Source organism: Lathyrus oleraceus, chromosome 1 (genome assembly GCF_024323335.1).
Source record: "Lathyrus oleraceus cultivar Zhongwan6 chromosome 1, CAAS_Psat_ZW6_1.0, whole genome shotgun sequence".
Classification (NCBI taxonomy): domain Eukaryota; kingdom Viridiplantae; phylum Streptophyta; class Magnoliopsida; order Fabales; family Fabaceae; genus Lathyrus; species Lathyrus oleraceus.
In genome coordinates, this window is record NC_066579.1 from 413,694,478 (window position 1) to 413,701,398 (window position 6,921).

Consider the following 6,921-nt stretch of genomic DNA (forward strand, 5'->3'; position numbering starts at 1 on the left):
ATTCCTCTCCTTCTACTCTCTCATTCTTCCTCCTCTTTCTTCATCTTCTTTCTCCTTCTTACTCGAAAAATCATATTCTTCTTTTCGTTATGCATTTTGTTCGTAATATTGTTTGAATTTTTTTCGAAAAACATTTTTTCTTCCTCGTGTTTCTTCGCCTTCTCTATGGGGGTGTTTGTTTCGTGGATACAAATATTATTCCCGGGAATATGACATTGGAATTCACATATTCCCTTGTTTGTTTCAAGTTTTGATAGTTTATGCCTGGGTACTTTTTATTCCCATGAATATGTTTTGTTCATAAATTTCTCCATTTTTATTCCCATGTCAAATGATGGGAATCTTATATTCCCATGGGAATATAAAATAACCAACCATAACTTCCCACTCTCATGTTATTTTAACACATTTATTTTTAATTTTTTAATTTTTAAAATTTAATTAAATAAAACTTAAAAATATTCCTAGGAACTTTATTGATTTTGCCAAACACATTGATGGGAATAAAGTTCCTGGCAATACTATTCCTAGGAATGATATTCCCGGGATTATAATTTTAATCCATCAAACAAACACACCCTATGTGTTTTGTGTCTTACTTTTTTTTCGAAAATGATATCTTCTTTCTTCCACTGCCTTTGTCTTCCGATTCTTCTTTCTTCTCTTCTTCAACAAAAATAATCGGGTTGTGGGACAATTTACAGAAATATAGAAATCAAAGTTTTTTAGGGTTTATGCTCTATTGTTTTGACCTAAGATTGTTGGTGTTGCATGAATGGGGAAGATGGCGGCGACTATGATGTTTCCGGCGATTTTATAGCGATATGTGGTATCGCGGTGGTAGATCTGTGGTGGATCTTGGTAAAAAAAGGGACTTGAGGTATAGATCTGAAGCATTGAGTTTTGAATGTTCTGAATGTTCTTACAACTTGTATCATATACAAATATTCTTCTACAACTCCTCCCATGGGTTTGGTAGTTTCATGATTTATAGAATCAATATCCTATAATAAAAAATCACATAATCTGGACCTACTGATTTATCCATTTGATTCACTAGTATTGCAGGAAGCACATTTATATGCAGCGGAATATGGTTCGTGTGTCACGAAAACATCTGCCAAATCTGCAGCCATTGTTAATGAAGTGTTTTATGAAATTGGTGATAATTTAAGGAAGAAATCTATAATGATTTGGTAATGCTACTAATATTTTAATTGAGAGAATTTCTTATGTAATTTCAATATTTTTTACACACTGTCTGAGTTAAGGCTTTGTGAATTTTCAGGGAAGAGAAGATGGGATTCCCTATGGCTGCTCAGAAGTTGTTATGAAAGATGCTGCTAAAATCTTGGAAAAGTTTAGTTGTCTCATGAGGTAAGGTTGTTTGAATTTCCTCTAAGGAAGGGACCATCATGTGTCAAGTTGCTTATTCTTACCTAGATGTTCATGTTTCAAATTTCAGGTAAGAATAATTTCAGCACATCGAACTATGGATGTGATGTTTCATTATGCATCGTCTTCTCATAAACAAGGCATTCAATGTATCATTGTTGGTACTGGTGGTGCAACTTACTTTCCTGGTAAATTGCTTCAAGTGTGTTTGCATAATTAATGCAAAGATCATCTGCCTTAATGGTTGCTAAGATAATATTTAGTATTATGTTTGTAATTACTTATACATTATATGTAATTGTTTCTTGCAAACAAATATGATTGTTGCAACTTTGATTGTGGTCATCGACGTGTAAATTATAGAATTATGATGCAATTTCTTTTATCCATTTGGTTTATAACCAAATATGCGTTGACAGAACAAGGTATTGTCTCTGTATCTAAAGGTTGTCAAAAGCTCCAAACCATTCTATATTTTTGTCATTAAATGTCTAATGTTACTCTAAATACTATTACGCAGAATATGCCTAATTTTACTCACTTTCTCATGTGTATTCTGGAGCCTAGCGGTGTATAAAGCTAATGAATCTTTGTGAAATTGATGTGGCAGGTATTTAATGCTAGGTACGCACCCAGTTTAGAAATCTCTAAATGAATATTATGTTGCTTTGGCTTATGTTGTTGATGTTTTGATATTTTGTTGAATTATAGGTACAATGGGATTGTCTTGAGGGTTTGAGCTCTCGTGCCATTCATTTTATAGTTTGTTCGAGCCCTGGGATGTTCATTTGCTTATCAATAGAGGCCAAAACTATGTTGTTGTATGTGCATTTTTTTCATGACAATGTGACTTTGTTTTATGATGTAGGTTGTGTAGTATGTATATTTTCATATAATTTAAATTCTGTTAGTATGACTTTCCAACTGTCAAAATGAATATTGCTTAAAAGAAGATGTCGAAATTACGGTATCCATTACTAAAATAAGATTCTCACAGTGTCAAAATCTCAGTGACAGAAATATGTTGCATTTAATGGTTCTCTTCATGACATAAGTTTATCCCACCTGTCAAAATTACTAAAAGAAGATTCTCACTAGATTTTTATAGAATACGGTATCCATTGTGATTATCCTCGGACTAATCACATGCTAAAGTTATGATGAAGAAAAATGTGGTCCAAAACTTACTTTATTGAACCAAGTTTGCTTTACAACCAACTTAGTTGGTCAAGGTAGCCATGTTTTAGTATGTTTTGGCTTTTGTTTAACTCATTAGTTTGCTTTTTTATTCAAAACCAATTGAAAACGTGTGACAAAATTTATTGTCCTGACACCCATTTCCTTTTTGTCATATCACAGTTCAGAAACTACTTTTCTTTCTCTCCCCAAACTATATGCTTTCACTTTCTCATTCAGCTCCTTCTCTATCCTTCTTCCACAAGTATGTTTCCTCTCCTTCAACTCTCTCCTTCTTCCTTCTATTTCTTCATCTTCTTTCTCCTTCTTACTCGAAAAATCATATCTTCCTCTTCTTTTATTCATTTTCTTTAACAAAAACAACAGGTTTGTGGGACGATTTACATAAATATAAAATTCGAAGTTTTTTTAGGGTTTATACTCTTTTGGTTTGACCTAAGATTGTTGGTGTTGCAGGAAGGGGTAAAATGGAGATGGCTATGACGTTTCCGGATATTTTGCAGTGATATATGGTATCACGGTGGTTGATCTATGCTGAATCTTGGTATAAAAAATGGGGACTTGAGGTATGGATCTGAAACATTGAGTTTTGAATATTCTGAATGTTCTTACAACTTATATCATATATAAATGTTCTTCTACAACTCCTCTCACGGGTTTGGTAGTTTCATGATTTATAGAATCAATATCCTATAATCAAAAATCGCATATTTTGGACCTACTGATTCATCCATTTATTTATTGGTAATGTAGAAAGCACGTGTATATGCAGCAGAAAGTGGTTTGTTTGTCAAGGAGATATCTGCCAAATCTGCAGCCAATGTTAATGAAGTATTTTATGAAATAGGTGATATTTTAAGGAAGCGATCTATAATGATTTAGTAAGGCTACTAATATTTTAATTGAGAGAATTTCTTATGTAATTTCAATATTTTTTACACACTATCTGATTTAAGGCTTTGTGAATTTTCGAGGAAGAGGAGATGGGATTCCGAATGGCTGCTCAGAAGTTGTTATGAAAGATGCTGCTAAAATTATAGAAATATTTGGATGCCTCATGAGGTAAGATTGACTCGCTTTTTCATGTGTATTCTGGAGCTTAGCGGTGTATAGAACCAAGGAGTCTTTGTGAATTTGATGCGGCAGGTATTTAATGTCAGGTACACACTCAATTTAGAAATCTCTAAATGAGTTTTTTGTTGCTTTGGCTTATAAGGACGAAGTCAGAAAATTTGAATAGTCGGGTCAATATAGATATAACATTTTATTTTTCAAAAATATAAATACACATTATAATTGTTCTTGAAGATTTTTCATTTTATGAAAATATTAATTGATTTTTTAATTTTTAACATAAAAAATATCTCTCAATGTAACTAACTAAGCAATCATTTGACCATTCATCACCCATGCAATTTCACATTCGATTCTTGATAATATTCATAGCAGATAAAGTTCTTTCAGCTATTGCAGTTGCCACCAATAATATCAGAGATAACTTTTAAAACAAATATTACACTAAATTTTAATATATACAAATATAAATATTTAGTGTATGTAATTTTAATCATATTATATTTGTATATATAAAGTTATATATATATATATATATATATATATATATATATATATATATATATATATATATATATATAATAAAAATTTAAAAAGTACTTAGCATGATCTCTTGATGCTTGTTGAGTTTCTAGAAATTGAGTTGAGTCATATTTATAAATTGAGTCAGGGTTTCTTCAAGTTGAGATGATGAATCCTCCTCCCAAGAATAATCAATGTCAGGTTTTGGTTCTGAATAATATCTAGCATTTTCTAGAATGAGTGTTTTTGTTACAAGTTCCTTTGCATAAGCTTCAAACTTTTCCAAACTAGCATAGGTGTTATCTTGCATGACTGTCTTGACCTCGCATACAAAACAAAAGAAGAATACCTTAGTAGCCCTGCACTAGATAAAAAATTTAAACAAAAATAAAACTAAAAAGAGAAAAAATAGGAAATAAGATTTAAGAAGAAGCAAAAATAACAAATTACAAACAAAAAATTTACAATTGAAACCAAAATTAAAAATTAAAAAAAAAACAAAATTAAACATTACACAAGCGTCAACTTTTTAAAATTATCAACAGTCCCCGACAACGGTGCCAAAAACTTGACGACTTCTCGGAAAATGTACCAACAGTGTCACAGTAATAAAAAGATCGACTCCACCGAGGTTTCCTTCTAACAAGACAAAATGCGTGCAATGTATAAAAACTAGCAAAAAAGGGGATTTTCGAGTTGCAATGCGAAAAGTAAATAAGAGTTTAAACAAAATTATGAAAGTGGTCAGGTTGTGTTTAGAATCCCCTATTTCTCTATTGTTGATGTTTGATGCCTTGTATGAATGATCTTATCACTATAATTCCACGACGATTTAACAAATTCGTTATAATCGGTCATCACGAAATAACTCATTAATCACCACTCGGAGCTTCCTATTCCTAGTACACCAACATAAGCAGGATTAGGTGATGCACAAAATTTAATTCACTATGCCACTTGTCATACCCCAAAATTTGTCTGTTAATTTTTATGATAAATTGATTCATGCATGACATTCATTTCACATTTGCATTCATTCATTAGCATACATTCTCATATAAATTATAAATTTTAATTTATTTATTATGTGATACAGATATAAAAAATAATAATGATTTTGATTATCTGTATGATATAAATAAATTATATATATATATATATATATATATATATATATATATATATATATATATATATATATATATATATAAATTAAATAGTTTTAATTTAATGATAAATAAAAATAGATTTGAATTTTAATTGTATAATTAAAATTTTAAATTAATTTTATTTGTTAAAGCTCCTTAAGTTATAATAACTATTTTTTATAATTTAGTGACTCATGTTCCATTTATTCATTATTTATAAATAGTATTTATTTAGTAATTCACGTTTTTTACTTAATAAAATTTATTTATAAGAGTAACATTTTTTTAAAAAAAAGCCCATAAATTATAAAATGATTTTGGTTGATATAAGTAAGAATAATTTTGATTTTTTTTAAATGATGAAAGTAAAAATAGAAATAGGTTTAAATTTTAATTCAATTATGTAACTAAAATTTAAATTAATTTTTATTTGTTAAAAGTCATTTAAATTATTCATTATTTATAATAATATTTGTATTTAATAAATATTTATTTATAATAATAGATATTTAAGACCAAATCCAGGTTTTTTTACCGAGATAACCCACTTTTTTGAAAAAATTCCCAAAATACCCCAGTTTTCAGCAAAATTCCCAATCTACCCCACTTTTAGGAGGAGGCGCCAATTGAATTGGCGACTCCTCTTAAAAATTGCAAGGAGGCGCCAATTGGATTGGCTAGGACACCTGCCCTAGCCAATCCAATTGGCGCCTATGTGTAATTTTTAAGAGGAGGCGCCAATTCAATTGGCGACTCCCTTAAAAAAGCCTCAAATGAAAAAACCTCCAACATGAAAGTTGTAGATCTTTTCAAGACAATGAATTTGGACATACATTTTGCATCATTTGGAGTTTTTATGAGAAAGTTATGGGCAGTTGAAGTTGGACTTCTGAGTTTTTCAACTATTATCTGACCTTTAATGTCTTGCATTATCGCATGTGTTTCGTTTAGGAATATGAAAATTTGTCCAACATAACATTTGAAGTAGACATTTAAAATTTTCCAATGCACTTGGTCCCACCTCAAAATAATTAAAAATGAGTGAGTTAGGTCCCTGCGAACTTGACCCAAAATTAGGGTTTCTGTCAAAATGACCTATAATGTTTTGAAATGAATGATGAGCTTCCAAGTTTCAAATGGATTTTTGATGAACATGAAAGTTGTTCATATGGCAACTATTGTTAAAACTTGAATGGAGGCGCCAATTGGATTGGCTATGGCAGGTGCCCTAGCCAATCCAATTGGCGCCTATGTGTAGGTTTTAAGAGGAGGAGCCAACTCAATTGGCGACTCCCTCATAAAATGCCTTTTTTGTCTTATAAATAGATGCGTTGTGTGACCAATTGTTCTACAACTCATATAATCATTTGGCTATCATGTTTGGTGTTCGTCGTCGATACGGTAAGGTGATTTATGTGAGAGACAAACCTCAATTGCTGATGCTGTTTTGGAACATCACCACGTTAGATCAACTGAAGAGGGAGCTGGTTCGATGGTTAGACGGGAAAATACCAGAAGGGGAAAAAATCAGAAGTATTGAGAGACTTGACAGTATCTTTGGTTGGGTGCGAATGAAGACTGATAA

At 30.9% G+C, this 6,921-nt stretch overlaps 2 long non-coding RNA genes across 2 annotated transcripts; both read left to right on the forward strand.

Annotated features, from left to right (window-relative positions):
* The first annotated feature begins 297 nt into the window (after positions 1-297).
* Positions 298-1,583, forward strand: LOC127076988 (uncharacterized). Its single transcript, XR_007786989.1, has 4 exons — positions 298-880; positions 1,061-1,196; positions 1,289-1,377; positions 1,466-1,583. It is a non-coding gene; the product is annotated as an uncharacterized LOC127076988 (long non-coding RNA).
* A 126-nt stretch (positions 1,584-1,709) lies between these two features.
* LOC127076999 (uncharacterized) lies at positions 1,710-3,828 on the forward strand. The gene is made up of 4 exons (XR_007786995.1): positions 1,710-2,019; positions 2,107-2,216; positions 3,049-3,158; positions 3,346-3,828. It is a non-coding gene; the product is annotated as an uncharacterized LOC127076999 (long non-coding RNA).
* Positions 3,829-6,921: the final 3,093 nt, after the last annotated feature.